The sequence below is a fragment of the Budorcas taxicolor genome, chromosome 11 (genome assembly GCF_023091745.1).
Source record: "Budorcas taxicolor isolate Tak-1 chromosome 11, Takin1.1, whole genome shotgun sequence".
Taxonomy (NCBI): Eukaryota; Metazoa; Chordata; class Mammalia; order Artiodactyla; family Bovidae; genus Budorcas; species Budorcas taxicolor.
The window spans coordinates 47,811,132-47,829,947 of NC_068920.1; the positions used below are offsets into that span (position 1 = coordinate 47,811,132).

General features: G+C 39.4%; 1 protein-coding gene and 1 non-coding gene across 2 annotated transcripts in view; one reads left to right on the plus strand and one right to left on the minus strand.

Annotated features, from left to right (window-relative positions):
• Positions 1 to 18,816, minus strand: part of ZFAND3 (zinc finger AN1-type containing 3) — a 313,457-nt gene that overhangs the window by 271,688 nt on the left and 22,953 nt on the right. The window lies entirely within an intron of this gene.
• On the plus strand, positions 9,166 to 9,247 carry TRNAL-UAA (transfer RNA leucine (anticodon UAA)). The gene has a single exon. It is a non-coding gene; the product is annotated as a tRNA-Leu (tRNA).

The window sequence follows — 18,816 nt, forward strand, 5'->3', positions numbered from 1 at the left end:
AAGACATAATGCAATCAATTCCTTACCCAAATGACACCTCTAACATTAGCCACTTCTACAAAGAGTATAAAATTTAACAGATATTCTCAGCTCAGAATTAGTTTTTTTTTTTTCCCTAATTCATTATATTTCTAAAGAGTCAGCCAGCAGGGGAAGAGGAAGCTCATTAACTAGTCAAATAATAAGGCTAACAAATTTTTAAACTGTGGCAAATCTAATTAAACTTCTGAATATTAATCACAAGAGTCACCAGTGCCCATGTATTTATAATATTTTATAGTATTACTTTCACATCATATAAATGGAAATACTCCATAAAACTGTCACTACTTACCTCAACTTCTTTTGGGATACACAGGTACATTCCAAACAAATAAAATGTAAACACACATCCTTTTTGAAGCCAGAAAAATCAACATTAATGAAAAGTCAAATGACAGTGGAGAAAAGTTGCTACTTTCTGAAACATGACCCAAACTGAAGTACAAGGCCAGTCTCAAAATCCCAGCAGTGAAAGTGCCAGTCTCATAATCCCAGCAGTGAAAGTCGCTCAGTTGTGTCCGACTCTCTGCCACCCCATGGACGTGTGCACGGCAAATTATAATTGCAGTGACCATCTATCAATTTAGTCTTCATCTACTGTTCATCCCAAAGCATCATCTTTTGGGACCCTCCCCAAAAGCAAACCTCATTTTTAGTCTGTGACCATAAGATTCATCAGAAAATAGCTAGGGCCCTAGATTATATTTCTGAGATGCAGTTTAAGGAGCATCACAGTATCTGTTGACAGTTACAGGTGAGCACAGTTACAAACGATATGGAGAAGAACTTACAAGAGGATCAACAAGAGGAAACACTGAAAGTTAAGTTCAAATTGCCAAACACAGACTACTCAGATAAAACTTGCTCTAGGTAAAAGTGAGTCATGATTGTCTTTATTAAAAAGGATCCTGGTGGCTCAGTGGTAAAGAATCCGTCTGCCAATGCACGAGACATCCCTGATCTGGGAGGATCCCTCGTGCCCCAGCACAACGAAGCCCATGCACAACTACTGAGCCTGTGGTTCAAGAGCCCAGGAGCTGAAACCACGGAGCGCACGTGCAAGGGGGCGCACTACACGACAAGAGAGCCCACCACGGCGACAAGGCCACACGCCGCAGAGAAGTCTGCACGGCAACAAAGATCCAGCACAGCCAAAAAATAAACAATAAAATTTTTCTTAATTTTTAAAAAAGGACTGAGACAAAATGTAATACTGTAATGTAATATAATATTATAATACAATAATGTATACAAAATGTAATACCCAAATTTTCTCTGTTCTACTTAAAAAGTACTTCCATATATGTTATCTTCAGTTCAGTCGCTCAGTTGTGTCCAACTCTGCGACCCCACGAATCGCAGCACGCCAGGCCTCCCTGTCCATCACCAACTCCCAGAGTTCACTCAGACTCACATATTTGATCCCTAACACAACGTTTCTGAAATGAAGGAAACATGCTTACCTTACAATGAAAAAAATTAAGATGTAGAGACAGTCTGTCTTACAAAGCTAGTAAGTGGTGGGGAAAAGATGTAAACTTTGGACTTTCTCGCTCCAAAGGCATAACTCTTTGCATCACAACATGATGTCTTTCTAAAGCAGGGCTAGAACATGGTATTGGAAATGTGGTTAACCTGCTTCCATAGACACAAAAATATTTTTTAGTAATAGATACACGGACAATTATATGCCAACACACTGGACAACTAGAAAAATTCTTAGAAACACACAACCTAACAAAATGAGTCATGAAGATAAAAAAGGCTGAACAAACCAATCACCGGTAAAAAAAAAAAAACTGTTCAGTTCAGCTGCTCAGTTGCATCCGACTCTTTGCAACCCCATGGACTGCAGCATCAGTAATCAAAATCCTCCCAACAAACAAAAGTCCAGGCACAGATGGCTTCACTTGTGAATTCTACCAAAAATTTTCCAAAGAATTAATACCAATCCTTCTCAAACCCTTCCAAAAAAACAGAAGTGGAGGGAATACTTCCGAATTCATCTGATAACAAAACCAGGCAAGGAGAGTACAAGAGAACTATAAACCAATATCCCTAATGACCATAGATGTAAAAATTCTTAAAAAAAAAAAAAATTAGCAAATCAAATTTAACACTATTATTAAAAGGATCATACACCACAATTAAGTGGGGTTTAGTCCAAGGATGCAAGGATGTTTCAATATCCACTCATTAATCAGTGTGACACAAAACAACAAAATGAAGGATAAAACCATATGACCATATCAACAGATGCAGAAAACCCACTCAAAATGGATTAACAACTCCCAACACAGAACATGAAACCATATAACTCCAAGAAGAAAACACAGGGGGTAAGCTCCACGACATCAGCTTTGACAACGATCTGTTGGATCTGACACCAAAAGCAAAACATTAAATAAGTAGGACGTAAATTAAAAAACATCTGCACAGCCAAAGAAACCAATAGATTGAAAAGGCAACCTACAAATGGGAGAAAACATTTACAAATCATGTATCTTATAAGGGTTAATATCTAAAACATATAAAGAACTCATAACAGCAAAAAAGCAAACAATCCAACTAAAAAATGAGCAGAGGAACTGAGTACATTTTTCCAAAGATATATAAATAGACAACAGGTATAAGAAAAAGTTAACATCAGAGAAGATCACCAAAAACTTGGAAGAAAGAATAAATACACATTTACATTCACAATCACATTACAATACAATCACAATCACAACACAATCACAATCACAATACACACACATCACAATCAAGCAAGATCCCAAATGCCTCACCAAAGAATTGTTGTATCTCTCTTGTGAACCTCAAACTTCTAACAGCTTGCCTTCTAAACTGCTCTTATTACTAAATTTATTGGTTTTAGGTTTTTTAGACCAAAATATAGAGAACTGCAGAGGCTTCAGATCAGTACAAATGACCAAAACTGATACAATTTTAAGCCAGCCCAGTCCTCACAGGTAAAAAGGAGAAATAAGAAATAAAATTTTTTGTAATTTAAGCTTAATCTATGAAGTCTCATTATTAATTTTAGCAATACCTGTATTTTATACATGAGAACACAGACACTGCCCAAGATCAGTCAGGATTGTAACAGAAAAATTGATTCCAGAATCTTCTCTTAACTACTATATTCAGTTCAGTTGCTCAGTCGTGTCCGACTCTTTGCGACCCCATGAATCGCAGCACGCCAGGCCTCCCGGTCCATCACCAACTCCCAGAGTTCACTCAGATTCACGTCCATCGAGTCAGTGATGCCATCCAGCCATCTCATCCTCTGTTGTCCCCTTCTCCTCCTGCCCCCAATCCCTCCCAGCATCAGAGTCTTTTCCAATGAGTCAACTCTTCGCATCAGGTGGCCAAAGTACTGGAGTTTCAGCTTCAGCATCATTCCCTCCAAAGAAATCCCAGGGCTGATCTCCTTCAGAATGGATTGGCTGGATCTCCTTGGTTGGTACAAAAGTAACTGAGGTTTTGAATTGTTGAACTTTGCTGTTTGATACTGGAATACATTCTTAAATATGGTTATGTTATACATCATTGTAATGAGCATTTCTTCTTTTATTTTTTGTTATTCACTTATTACTTGCTGTTTATATTTATTTTAGTCTATGGAAATGATGTTAGACAAAAAGCAAATTCCAGCGGTTTTTTATTCAAATTCAAAATGGGTCATAAAGCAGCAGAAACAACTCGCTACAAAAACACGTTTGTCCCAGGAACTGCTAACGAAGGTACAGTACAGTGGTGGTTCAAGAAGTTCTGCCAAGGAGACGAGAGCCTTGAAGATGAGGAGCGTAGCGGCCGGCCATTAGAAGCTTGCAATGACTGACCGAGAGCAACTGTCAAAGCTGACCCTCTTGAAACTACACGAGAAGCTGCTGAAGAATTCAACATCGCCTATTCTACAGTCATGCAGCATTGGAAGCAAATTGGAAAGATGAAAAAGCTCAATAAGTGGGTGACTCATGAGCTGACCAAAAATCAAAAAAGATCATTGTTCTTAAGTGTCATCTTCTCTTATTCTACACGACAATGATGAACCACTTCTTGACCGGATTGTGACGTATGATAAAAAGTTGATCTTATACAACTGGCAACCACCAGCTCAGTGGTTGGACTGAGAAACAGCTCCAAAGCACTTCCCAAAGCCACTTCCACCAAAAAAAGGTCACGGTCACCGTTTAGTGGTCTGCTGCCTGTCTGATACACTACAGCTTTCTGAATCCTGACGAAACCGTTACATCTGAGAAGCAGGCTCAGCAAATCGATGAGATGCACCAAAAACTACAACACCTGCAGTTAGCGTTGGTCGACAGAATGGGCCCAATTCTCCATGACAATGCTCAACTACACATCACACAACCAACACTTCAAAATTTGAAAGGACTGGGCTACCAAGTTTTGTCTCATCCACCACACTCATATGACCAACAGACTACCACTTCTTGAAGCACTTCAACAACTTCTGTAGGGAAAAACGCTTCCACAACCCGCAGGAGGCAGAAAATGCTTTCCAAGAGTTCGTTGAATCTCAAAGCATGGATTTTTATGCTACAGGAATAAACAAACTTATTGGCAAAAAATGTGTTGATTGCAATGATTCCTAGTTTGATGAATAAAGGTGTGTTTGAGCCTAGTCATAATGATTTAAAATTCACGGTCCAAAACCACAATTATGTTTGCACCAATCTAATATAATCATGCCCTAATATGTCCCTCCACTATATTTTTAAATTAAATCAATATATGCGCTTTTTACCTGAACTTATGTCTCCCTAAAGACGGCACATTCAGAAAAATATTTTGCATGTTGATTTCTCCCTGTCTGGTGGGTTAGGCCACCATAAATGGCCAAGCAAGACAAAAGCCTTATTTTTGTGTGTTTGAATTTTCTATCCTGAACATATATTACTTTTGTCATCAAAAATACAATAGACGTTATAAGATTTGTTTTTCCCCTCAATAATTTATTTTGGCAGTAATTTTTATGCAATCTACTTAGTTATCCAAGTTTCTAACTATACACTTTAGAGTCTTAGAGGTTTTAGTATTTTCTTCCTACTTCTTGTATATATGACACTGCTCACAAGCAAAAACTTGGAAACAAAACAGACTTATAAAATGTATTGTTTTAGCAAATTTTATATACCATAAGTTCCCTTCTAGAGTACAAAACCAATGTTTGGAACTCAGAACTCCTCCCTTTCCCTTAAAAGCAAAGTTGTAAGTATGGTTAAAGGTCCTACATTATCCCAGAAAGATTACTTAACCATATTATTACTGAATTCTAGTGATAGGATTACTGACCTAGGTATCAAAATCCAGGGTTCAAGCTATACAACAGCAAGAAACAGAAGTTTTTAAAAATCCAGCTTTTCTGAAGCTCAGGAATACTCCTCGGCACATTTTTTAAATAGGCAGCTCACCTTGTTACCTTTAGATTGTCCTTTAGTTTGTGCCCCTCCCCCATCCCTGCTCTCTTGTGGCCCCTGTGCCCACCTGTCATGGAACTCCACCTCAAGCCAGTCTCCCATGATGCGACCTTACCCAGTCCTCTCTTCACACGGATCTTACCAATGTAAGCCTCACTTTCAGGTGTTAAATTTAGAGTGATATGAATGAACCAACTCACACTAAATCCCTTAATTCTAAGCTGGAGCATTTCTGATCATACAAAATGAAGTGAAATATTCAGACCACATCAAAACAGAAATTATGACCTAGAAGTGCACCAATCACAATCAACTTCTCACAACTCTTTTACTCTTTTTTTTTTCTAAGCCCACCAGGGTCTGAAAAGAACCAAATCATCAAAGACATCTACAGTGGAGAAAAGATTAAAAGCAGAGAGAAGACACCCTCTGAGAAACTTAAAAGTTTAGAAATACAGTACACAAAGAACATGTGAAATTAAAGAACTATGATTTAGTTTAAATTAACACCAAAAGTTAAGGGAATACAAAAATTTATGTCTTTAGAGACAGTATACCTGCAGTTGACCCTGGAACAATATGGAGTCAGGGGCACTAACTCTTCATGCCATCAAAAATCTATGTATAACTTATAGTCAGTCATCTGCATCTGCAGATTCAATCAACCAGAGTTTATAATACTGTAGTATTTACTACTGAAAAAAAAACCCGCATATAAACAGACCTGAGCAATTCAAACCCATGTTATTCATGGATCAACCATATACGACAAGTAGGAGGCAGAAAGACATTCCAGGGAGAGAGAAAATGAGCAGGCAAGAAGTTTGGAAAGCAAGATACGTTCGTGAGATAATAAAGATACCACACTGGGTTAAAAAAGGAAAGGAGTGTGGTTTTGATCTGGAGGTATATGGGACCAATTTGAAGATCTGTACAGCACAGAACGGAACAGATCAAAACCTGGACCACTTCCAGGTAACCCTTGTTTTGCAGAGTGTCCTATATACTGTAGGATGTTCAGCAGTATTCTTGGCTTCTACCCACTTGATGTCATTAGCACCTCTTCTCCACTAAGTGATAACAACTAAAAATATCTCCAGACACTGTCACGTGTCCGCCAGGAGACAAATTCAACCTCCCCACCACCCGTGAAGAACCACTTACCTAGTCTAAGCCCTTTTATGAGATAAGGAAACTGAGTCTCAGGGAAGTCACATAACTTGCTAAGGTCACATAGCCTGATTCCGGTTTTGTCAAGAGCTAGAAGATAAGTCAAGAAGCATGTTAAATTGGGCTTGCGATCTTCTTAAGTAATGCTTAGAAAGATTTCTAATGATTCTTTAGAAATTATCACAAAATTATTTTTGATGCCTAAACTGGACATTTTACATGTAACACATACTGTATATGCTATAATCTTTTCTCTTGTTTCTATACTGCTTTAAAGAATTCATGTTTAACCACCAAGCCCCAGACAAAGCAAAATATATATTAAGCTACAAAAGGAGCCAAAGCAGGAACTAGGCAACTACGGTAAAACATTGACTGGTCAGATCCCTGAGTACCTGAGGAGTCTAAGAAGCCAATTGTTCCTAACAGCTGAAAACCTATCCTTATAAGTACCAAGCTGTGGTTCCCCATCCTCCCCAGTTTTAACTCTCTTGGACAGTTATCTTTATTTTATATACTGTCTTGCCCTCTTAAGCAAAAATATAAAAATACCAAAGAAAATTTTAACTCTATTTTAAGATTCAGGGTCATTATGAAATCCATTTATAATTATACTACAACACTTTGAGATCAGAGATTACTATAAGTAAGGAACAATTAGTTTTATGTGGCTTATGCAAAGTATATGTGGATAAAATTAGGTGGTTAGGTAAAACAGTATAGTCTGAAGTCAGACTACAGAGTTTCTGAATTTCATCTCAAACAGTAAGCATTCATCCTGTTCTTTTGGTTCGTAAATGACATTAACAGGTCTGTTTTCCAAAGATCATAAATTAATGGAATGAGAGAAAGACCAGAATCCAGTAAGAAGTTTCATTTAAACACAACAGGCCAAACAGGAGGCAGAGGCTGCCTGACATACTGTGGCAGTGATGGCAAAGAGGGAGAGAAAAATATAAGATACAGGCAGAAGATCAGTCTGGTGAATAATGGAGGAGGTATAAAGCTCAAAGATGACTCTGGCTTCCAGCTACATAGATATAACTAAGACTGGGAAAACAGTAAAAGAACCTCATTTCCAAGGAAAAAGATAACGAGTAAGATTGAGGTTTTAAAGTCTAGACTCACTGAACTCAGTAACCTAGGTTTTCTTTAAGCAAGTTAAATCTCTACTAAATTCCACCCTCAGTGAAAAGGGGAAAAATAAGACACATCCAATTTATTTGTGAAGATTGAATAACATGGTAATAGCACTTTGGAAAGAACCAGTCTAAGAAATGACTTTTCCTTTTTTATATTCCTGGCAAAACTACCCCTGAGTACAATCTTCACTGGGTACCTTTATTTCCCTATCAAAAACCTTTCCAATCACCCTAAAATAATTCACATTCAGGCCACAAATGGCTTCTCCCTGGACATTTCTGGTCCACTGTGCTGGCTGTTTCATTTCAGCACTGTGTTTCACCTCTGCCGTGACATTCCTTATAGCATCTGTTTTTTCAGGACAATTACAAGGACATTAATTCTTAAAGTTTGTTTTCCATTAACACATTTTTCATCTCTTTGTGTTTCTTCTACTCTATCTTATCTACTTCCTACTACCCCAATCCTACTTCAGATCTGTACTACCTACTTCAATAGCCTGAAAGTCGCCAACTTTTTCCCAAAAGTTTAAAAAAAATTCACCCCACTACCACCATCACCCCCCGCCAAAATCCTCCTGGCTGTGAAGTTCTGACTCTTCTGGACAAAAAGGGAGAAGTTAACATGTGTTTCTCTTTGTGTTAAACCTCAAGAGAGAAAAGGGTAGAAAGTTGGAACATCATACACTCTCCCTTTCAAAAGAACTTCCAAAACTGACTCAGACTCTGTAAAGAAAATTAGAAGTTTAACAAAGAATAAGAACAGATAGGTAGGAAAAAGGAGAAGACAGATGACTATAACACACAACCTGTCAGAGTTCGTTCTGTGTTTCACTGGACACGGTTCACAGCCTGTATCTGCCATCATGTCCTTCAAGAGTAACTGCCCTCCAGAAAAATTCCTGTTTAGATGAAGGATGGATATCAGACACCCCAGATGGCAAAAGGGAATTAGACAACATTCATATGTTGTCAGAGGTGAATCAATTAGATAATCCCTCTAAGAACTTAGTAAAGTGCTCCAAGAGTGGTCACCAGGGAACCTGTCAGAAATGCACATTATTCTTCTGCATTTCAGTAAGTCTTTCATGTGACTGATACAACCTACCGTTAAGATCCTCAGCACCTCCCTGAATCTAGGTTTATTCGGTACACAATGGTGCTGGCTCTTTGATTAATGTTGAGATTTCCCTGTATTCTTGAAGATCTAGAACAGTGCCTGACACAGACTATCTGACTCAATAAATGTTTACTGAATGAACTGAGTGAATGGCCTTAAAATAAACTTTCCCCTTACTAAAATCATGTTAATGGACTTGTTTCTTATAACCAAAGTAATCTTAATTAAGCAACGTGCACAGAGAGCTGTGATGGTCCAGTGGTTAAGGCCTTGGACTTAAGATCCCAAGGGGTCTCCCCAAGCAGGTTCAAACCCTGCTCACAGCACTTCTCAGCGCTTTCCTGTTCAAGTCACACAACGCCTGGGCTTCCCTGGTAGCTCAGACGGCCAAGAATCTGCCTGCAATGCAGGAGACCAGGGTCAGAAAGGGTCTGAGATGCCCAAGGGTCTCTCTTGGGTCAGGAAGATCCCCTGGAGGAGGCCGTGGCAACATCCTCCAGTGTTCTTGCCTGGACAATCCCCACGGACAGAGAAGCCTGGCAGGCTACAGTCCATGGGGCTGCGAAGAGTCAGACACGACTGAGTGTCGAAGCACAGCGTAGCACCTGAATAATAAAACACTATTCACTGATATGTTTTAAGATTTCTGTCAAACTCTGGAGTTGATTTTTTTATTTAAAGACCTACTTCTACAGGAAAACATGATGTTGAAGAACCTCACTTGTCAAAATTAGATCTAAGTTACGAAAGTTCCATACAAAATAGAAGTTTAAAGAAAGAAGTCGACAGCTTTCTCCTCAACAGTCCTTATTAGCCCCATCTATAATTGTCTTCAGCTTCATATAATACAAAACCAACAGCATTAATTTAGGCAGGAAACATATCCCTCCCCTATTTTTTCAAACAAGTCTTCATTGGCACCCTCTCCAGTTTAAAAGTTTCACAGCAAGTTCAAGTTATGACAACTCAAGCAGTTCTATTTCTGCATTTCCTAATTAAAAACTTACCAGAAAAGTATTTCTAACCAAAGCCAGAAAGAGCTTAGCAGAGAGTAATTCATGATTAGGCTACAGAAACAAAGGGAACTCCACAGAGGCAAACTACCCAGTTTCCCCATTCAGTGCTACAACTTCAGAAATCTAACGATCCTTCATTTACTCAAAAAATGAAAATGATAGGAAAATTCCCTAGTTGACAGCAGGTGATTTTTAACTTCACTGCTGCCTGACAGGCACCTACAGGCTTTACCTGGCCTCAATCTGTCCAGTTTGGAACTGCCAATTAGTAGCTTCTCAAAAGCAAATCTCAACGTAAGCCATTAAAAAAAGTGCTTTTCAAAGTGTCAAATACAATGGATAAGTCAAACTCAGCATGTTAGAACAAAATAAAACCTGTGTGCCCAATCCAGGCTATAATCGCCAGAGCCAAGGGACAAAGGATATCACTCCAGTACAAAAAAAAGGATCAAATGCTGAAAACAGCTGTGATACACATACTCCTCCTCTTAAACACAAATACTCTTAACGAACAGGTGTCTTCATTCGTAAGCTTACCCTTTCTCAACTGAGGTTCCGCAAGACAGACTTAAGCACTAATGCCCTAAGGCACAGGCTGGCAAGCCTTTTCTGTAAATACTTCAGGTCTGTCAGACCACATGGTCTCTGTCACAACTACTCAATTCTGCCAGTGGAGCTTGAAAGCAGCTGTCAACAGTTAAGTAAATGAACGAGGGTGACTGCCAATGAAACTATTTATGGACACTGAAATTTGAATTTCATATAATATTCACAGAAATACTATTCTCTTTGCAATAAGCATAAAACATAAAATGATTCTTATAAAAAATTTTAGTTCTTTGGCTAGATGTAGCTCTGAGCAGCAGTTTGTCAACCTATTCCCTAAACCATCCTTTGTATATAATAGATTAACTTCTCTCTTATGCATGCAGAATGGTACTAATTACACACCATACTACAGAGAATTGAAAAAATGCCACTCAAATCATTTTTTGTGTCTACAGTGCTCTGATTATGTAATACAATAATACTCTATCTAGTAGGAAACTAACTGATGAGATTTTGTTAGCAGTTGTTAACTTGGACAAATAACTTTAAGAAGAGTAACTTTTAAATTGTGCAAAGTCTCAAAATGCAAGAAATATAAACAGGAACTTTCATATCCAGTATATGAAGTCACTCAGTCCTGTCCGACTCTGCGACCACGCTCCTCCGTCCATGGGATTCTCCAGGCAAGAATACTGGAGTAGGTTGCCATTTCCTTCTCCAGGGGATCTTCCCGACCCAGGGATTGAACCCGGGTCTATCTGCATTTTAGGCAGACATTTTACCGTCTGAGCCACCAGGGAAGATCCATATTGCATTGGATAATATAAATCCATTGGATAATATAAATCAATTTAATACAAATTAAATCTCTGGTTAGTAGGGACTTCCTTGGAGGTCCAGCAGTTAAGACTCCACGCTTCCACTGCAGGGGTCACAGGCTCGATCCCTAGTCAGGGAACTAAGATTCCACATTCTGCACAGCATTGCCAGAAAGAAAAAAAAAGAAATCTCTGGTTAATATATTGCCAGAAATAGGAAACCCCAGAATTCAATGATCATCTTTCAATATATTTTGTATCTTTAGATACTGTTTCTTCGGAAAGCAGAACCTACCTGATTAAAAATCACAAGCAAAAATTACAGGATTGCCTCAGACATTTACATAACTAGACTTGAGTTCTAGCTCCACCTCTTTCTAGAGGAGAGAGCTTGAGCAAGTTCCAGACTCCCTCTACTCATCTGTAAAGGAGAGGAAATATTTGCAACCCTCCTAGTGTCAGACTTTTATTTTTGAGGGCTCCAAAATCACTACAGATGGTGATTGCAGCTATGAAATTAAAAGACGCTTACTCCTTGGAAGAAAAGTTATGACCAACCTAGATAGCATATTTAAGAGCAGAGACATTACTTTGCCGACTAAGGTCCATCTAGTGAAGGCTATGGTTTTTCCAGGAGTCATGTATGGATGTGAGAGTTGGACTGTGAAGAAGGCTGAGCGCCAAAGAATTGATGCTTTTGAACTGTCGTGTTGGAGAAGACTCTTGAGAGTCCCTTGGACTGCAAGGAGATCCAACCAGTCCATTCTGAAGGAGATCAGCCCTGGGATTTCTTTGGAAGGACTGATGCTAAAGCTGAAACTCCAATACTTTGGCCACCTCATGCGAAAAGTTGACTCATTGGAAAAGACTCTGATGCTGGGAGGGATTGGGGGCAGGAGGAGAAGGGGATGACAGAGGCTGAGATGGCTGGATGGCATCACTGACTCGATGGACGTGAGTCTGAGTGAACTCCGGGAGTTGGCGATGGACAGGGAGGTCTGGCGTGCTGCGATTCATGCGGTCACAAAGTCGGACACGACTGAGCGACTGAACTGAACTAGAGTCAAAAGTATATAACCACACTTAAGCGAAGAGTCTTGTGTACTATACAGTGCTATAGAAATATCAGTTGCCATTATTAGGTGCTCAGTGGCTTTCTTCATATTATCTCTTTCCACTTTTTTTTTAAACCACCCTCCAGTGTTAGTTTCTGACAAGCCTCAGGTTTAGAGGAATACTGTGCATCTAGTAGTACACTTCATTCAACACATTAAATTTAAGCAAACTGAGGGCAGTAAAGATGACTGAGATGGCCTCAGCACTCAGTTTAGAACAAACTCAAACACACAGACATGGTCAGGAACAAAGAAACCAACATGCATACTGTAAGATAAGGAAAGGTTTCCCGGGTGTATAATAAGGGCCCGGGTGGGTGATGGGAGAGGCTGTACAGAGGGAACTGCAAAAGCACACACAGAGGTTAGAGAGCGCTCCACACACTCAAGGCGGCAGGGCAGCCCAGGTTCCAAAACCCCAAAAGGGCAGTTTCATTTTTAAAATCTAATCGGAAGACAAAAATCCTCCCATTAAATCTCTGAAAAGCAAGTATCTTGAAAGATAAGCAAGGGGCTCATTTTAAGCTAAAGGGTTGGGAAAATTATGAACCATGCTAATAAAGCCACTTCATCATTTCCCAAAGCACTTTACAAACCTGATCTAAGAGGATACGTGTATGGGGCACGGAGTTACAGGGAAGGGATGTCTCGTCTAGCAAATCTCTGAGGAGGTGGAGACTGGCATACCTGGCTCTCTTGATGACACATGCATGCTTGTGCTAAGTCACTTCAGTCGTGTCCACCTCTTTGCAATCCCCTGGACTGTAGCCTGCCAGTCTCCTCCGTCCATGGGATTCTCCAGGCACGAATACTGAAGTGGGTTGCCGTTTCCTTCTCCAGGGGATCTTCCCAACCCAGAGATCAAACCCACATCGCTTACATCTCCTGTATTCACAGGCAGGTTATTTACCACTAGCACCACCTGGGAAGCCCCCTTGATGACACATTCAATGTATCCATCTGCTTCAAAAACCATCTTCTTAAATTCTGCAAGCTACCAGAGTTCTCAATAAGAAAAAGCAATAAAGCAAGTTACCTCTTAAGAGTTATGTATGCTTCCTTGAGAGCAGAGGGGAGTAGGAAACTTTACCTTCTTCCTCTAGAGTTCATCTTCTTTCTTACATCATTAAAAACCTTTCCTGTAGACAAATGTTATTGATGTTTTCTTCTTCTTTACCAGAAACAATAAAATAAATTTACCTTGAAGCTGTGCCTGAGCATGGTAAAGTCTAACCCAGAAGACTAGTGAGTGTAAGAACGATATTCTGTTACTGCCACCTCTCCGTCTCAAGACTGCCACCGCGCCAGTCACACTGCTAGTGGAAGACTGAAGACGGCCCCAGCTCTCTGCTAGGCCTCTGCTGGAGAAGGCCATTCCCTGCCCCACTCCCTTGAACCCGGGCAGGCTCTGTAACTGCTTTGACCATTACAGAGGTAACAGAAGTGATGCTACACCCCTTTGCAAACTGAGCCTGTCAACTCTTGGAAATAACCATAAATTGTTTTTTAAGGCCCTAAGTTTTGGAGTAATTTGCTAAGATAACTGGGGCTTTCACCACACTGCAACCAAAATGCTGCTTCACTTATAAAAGGAAATAAAAATTCAGGAGTTACAACTTACCAGACAAGTTTCTAACAGAATATCCTGTCAACTCTCAGAGCATAAAAAAGACAACCAAAGTGCCCTAATTCCTCCTAAGAAACCAGAATGACCTAGTGTTAGTCAAGTTCCTTGGAAAGGTTATAAAAATCAAACTCCATGAGTATACCCAAGTGATGCATTGATTCTTTACACCAAAGAGAACCCTCTGGTCTGGAAGGTTAAGATACCAAAGAAGTCATCTCCCGAAAGTAGTATTTAGAAACGAGGTGGGTAACAGACAATTTTCACTTTATGCTATATACAATTCTGAATTGCTTCAAATAAGCAGATAATACTTTTAAATATTTAAAAAGATATTTCCTTTGAAGAAACCAAACCACTGCAGCCCTAACAACTTTGAAATGCCTTTTTGTTGCACTAAGATGATGGCAAATGCCATTCTTAGCGAGGCTTTCACATAATGAAAGATCGTGGCAGCCCCCAAATGGAAACCTGTGCTTTCTCTGTATCTCTCTCTCATCCCACCAACCACATGTCTCTGAACAGCGTGGCACTACCATTTACCACGGGCTTCCCAGGTGGCACAGTGGTACAGAATCTGCCTGCCAATGCCGGAGACACAAGACACAAGGGTTCAATCCCTGGATCTGGAATATCCCCTGGAGAAGTAAACGGCAACCCACTCCAGTATTCTTGCCTTGAAAATCCCATGAAGAGAGGAACCTGGCAAGCTACAGCACATGCAGGTGCAGCGCTGGACACAGTGAAAGACTGCACACACACACACACACGCCAGCCAACACAGAGCTCAGCAAAGGGAGGGCTATGAGACTGGAAGCTGTTCTGACTTCCTTCTTCAAGCTTTGAAGGGTACTAGGTAAAAAGACAACTGTTGCAGAATCTCGCCCATGCCTCCAGCAACTGTGCTAGGCTTCCTTGCAAACCATTTTCCATAGTGTTCTCTTCCTGAGGCCTCTGCCACACTCCTCACCTGAAGAAAATTCCCAAAATGGCTGAACACATGTGAAAAAGACTGGCAGAAAGTCAAATCAGAGAGATGAGGGGCTAACAAAAAAGGAAAATGATTCCTCCCTTGAATATCTAAGTTTTCACAAACTATCCACATCTCTAACCTATTCTCTTTAGACCAATTCCCTGCTTCTAAGAAACTCCATCAGGAAGCATATATAAGAAAGATGAAATTCAGAACATTTTGTTCTACTTCCACTTATTAATGTCATGTAAAGAACCAAAGTGGGAAGGAAATCAACACAAGAAAAGCTACAAGGTTTCTAAATTATTACAGGGTTTTGCTAGGTTCTTCTCTGATGCATCATTAAGTGTTTAAGACTCACTGCTGTCTAGAAGACTTTCCAAGGGCCTGTCCCAACCCTCAGTTTATGGCAGATTCCCTTAAACAACAGAAACAAAGGTTCAGCAAGTTCCAGCTACCAACTTTTTCTTCCAAAACATTATTTATTAGAGTCCTATGGCCTCAGATTCAAGTTATTCCACTTACTAAATCCTAATACTAGAAGTTAGTTTCTATCCCTCAGAGGAAATCACAGAATACACAAATCAAGATATAACATGAACTGATAAATAAGAGTTATATAAAAACTTGATTAACAAAGAAAAATGTAAGTACAAGTTTGGCAAATTTAGATATTAAAAAAAGCTTAGTAAAAATGACCAAGGCTCACCCATACTAAATACATTAATAATACAGAGCAAGTGGAAGAGCAAGAGATAGAGAAGAATCATGGAGCACTATTTTTCAAGTAGTATAATATACGCAAAGTTAAGAAATGATCTTATTATACCCAGCATTAGTCATACATCTATTAACTTTTGAGGTATGTTCCAATCCCTTTTTTTTTTTCCCTGAAAAACTACCAAGGTTCCACATAGATGGTAGAAAAATTATTAGAGTTCTGAAAATGTTAAAGCACCATGAGATGTCTGATTCAGAAAAGAAAAGGAAAAGGGGTCCAAAGACTGTTGGATATAGTAAAGGTTTTTTAATGAGGAAAATGTCGAGTAACAAAAAACAGGCTCAAATGTCAGGTCATTAGGCAAACATGATCTTTGAACAGAAATACAGTGGGCCACAAAGTTCCCAAAACAAAACTCTCACATTAGCTCTCAGTGTTGCCTTTGGGTTCAGGGAGACAGGCAAAATTTTACAAAACTGGACCATAAATAAGAACAGGCACACTTTTGTTTAAAAAGTAAATCACCGTAATAGTCAGTACACAGTGGGCTAAAGGCATTAAGATTTAAAAAATCATCCCCTAGTAGAAATCAATACGTAACAGATGAGATGGTTTGCAACTGGGGTGCTCAAAGGGCTAGGGTATCTCACATACCATATCTAAAACCAAATCAAGGAAACTAGAAAAAACAAGGCTGAAATATAAAGCTATCTAAGAAAATTACAATCAATTCTAGTCCATTACCTGATGTTAGGTAAGAAGTCATGCTGATAAGTGACTTTTGTGTTATTGTTGTTAAAATTTAAAAAGCAAATTAGGGTATCTATAAACAGGAGAACAGAGGAACAAAACAGTGGTATACTCACACAATAGAAACTATTAAAAAGCACACAATAAAAAGGAACAGACTACTGATGAATACCAAAAACACTATACTGAGTCAAGGAAGCCTTACAAAAAGAACACATACCACCTAAATCCATTTATATGATCTCCAAATCAGGCAAAACTGATCTACGGTAGGAAAAATATTTTCCCAGGGACAGAAGAGGGGGAGTAGAATGACTATAAATTCGAGTACCTTGAATTCACAAAAGTGTTGCTCTGAACTGAGACAAACTTATAAAAGCACTATAGTCACAGATGTAGTACAACCTAAAAAGATTGCAATCAACTGGTTCTGTTTTATTAATGTAATTAATCTTCCTGTTATCTCTGATTTTTCTAATCAACTGGTCTCATGAGTTTGGTTAGCATAATTATGGCCCCAAAAGTCTTAGGAAACCTTCAATATAAGAGTTTCTAGCTTTGGAAGCAAAGGACCAGGCCACAGTTAGCAATATCTCAAATCTTTAACACCAGTCCTGTGAAGATAATCACGCCTGAAGCAGCCATCTGGTTTCTTAACTGTAAAATTCAGATATTCGTCCTGCCCACAACAGGCCTGTGAGGATAAATGAGGTGAAGTATTTTAAAAGTATTTTTAAAAGTTACTATGATTTCACAATGTCACTTACTGTTGGACAAATAAGGAAAGAATTATTTCAACAGATTATTAACATAAAGGAATAAAGTCACTTAAGAGAACTTTCCAGCACAAACACCTGACCCCCAGTAATTAGTGTTGACTCACAGATATCTGAATGAGTCAAGAACTACGAACTGCTACCCCATTTACAACAGGTCTTTTTGCATCACCCATGTTCAAGTATACACAGTAACGGGAGACACACTGTCGATAAAATGGCTCAGTGGCACTCTCAGCAAGTGCTACCTCCGGCAAATCCAAGGTTCACAACACTACTAAGCAATTTAAAAGCCCTAATTCAAGCAGTTATCATCAAGTAAATTATCTTGACCATTTCAGACAGACTCCCCATGAAGATCAGCAGCAGCACCTAAGGATTTACATCAAGACCTCACTGTGATTTTGAAAATTTCTCCTCAATCCCTACAGTTACTCAACAGATTCAGTAAAACGTTCAGATTATTCATTTCAGGCTATCATCAGCAAGTCTACAAATAATAAATGCTGGAGAGGATGTGGAGAAAGGGAACTCTCATACACTGCTGGCGGGAATGTAGATTGGTGCAGTCATGGCGAAAAACAGTAAAAAGCAGAGCTGCCACATGACCCAGTGATTCACTCCCAGGTACATTTGGGGGGAAAAAGAAGTTTAATTTTAGAAGATACATGCACCTCAATGTTCACAGCACTACCATCTACAGTTGCCAAGACATGGATGCACCCCAAGGGCCCATCAACAGAAGACTAGTTTAACAAGATACAACATAGGGGCTTCTCTGGTGGTACAGTAGATAAGAATTCATCCACCAAAGCAGGGGACACGGGTTCAATCCCCACTCTGGGAGGACTCCACGCTGTAGAGCAATAAGGCCTATGTGCCGTAACCACTGAGCCGATGCTCTAGAGCCCATGGGCGGCTAAGCCCACATGCTTATACTAAGCACTACTAAGTAAGTCCACTGAGCCCACATGCTGCAACTACTGAAGCCCATGTGCCTGGAGCCTGTGCTCTATCCACATCAAGAGAAAGCACGACAAGAAGCCCCAGGTCACGACAACTGGAGAAAGCCCACGTGCACCAGCAAAGACCCAGTGCAACCAAAAACAAATACACAAATATATATATACACACACACACATATATATATGCATACATACATACATACATACATATGTGTGATGGAATATTACTTGGCCATAAATACTGACATTTGCAGCAACATGGATGAACCTAGAGAATATAATGCTTAGCGAAATAAGTCAAATAAGTCAGACAGAAAAAGACAAACACTGTATATCACTTACATGTGGAATCTAAAAAAATAATACAAATGAATCAATATACAAAACAGATTCACAAGACACAGAAAACAACAAACAGGGAGAGGGAGGGGGAGAAGAACAAATTAGGAATATGGAACTAACAAGTATTTTATACTTGAAATAGATAAGCATTAAGAATTTACTAGACAGTACAGGGAATTATAGCAATATCTTATACTGGGTTGGCCAAAAAGTTTGTTTGGGTTTTTCCATGACATCTTACAGAAA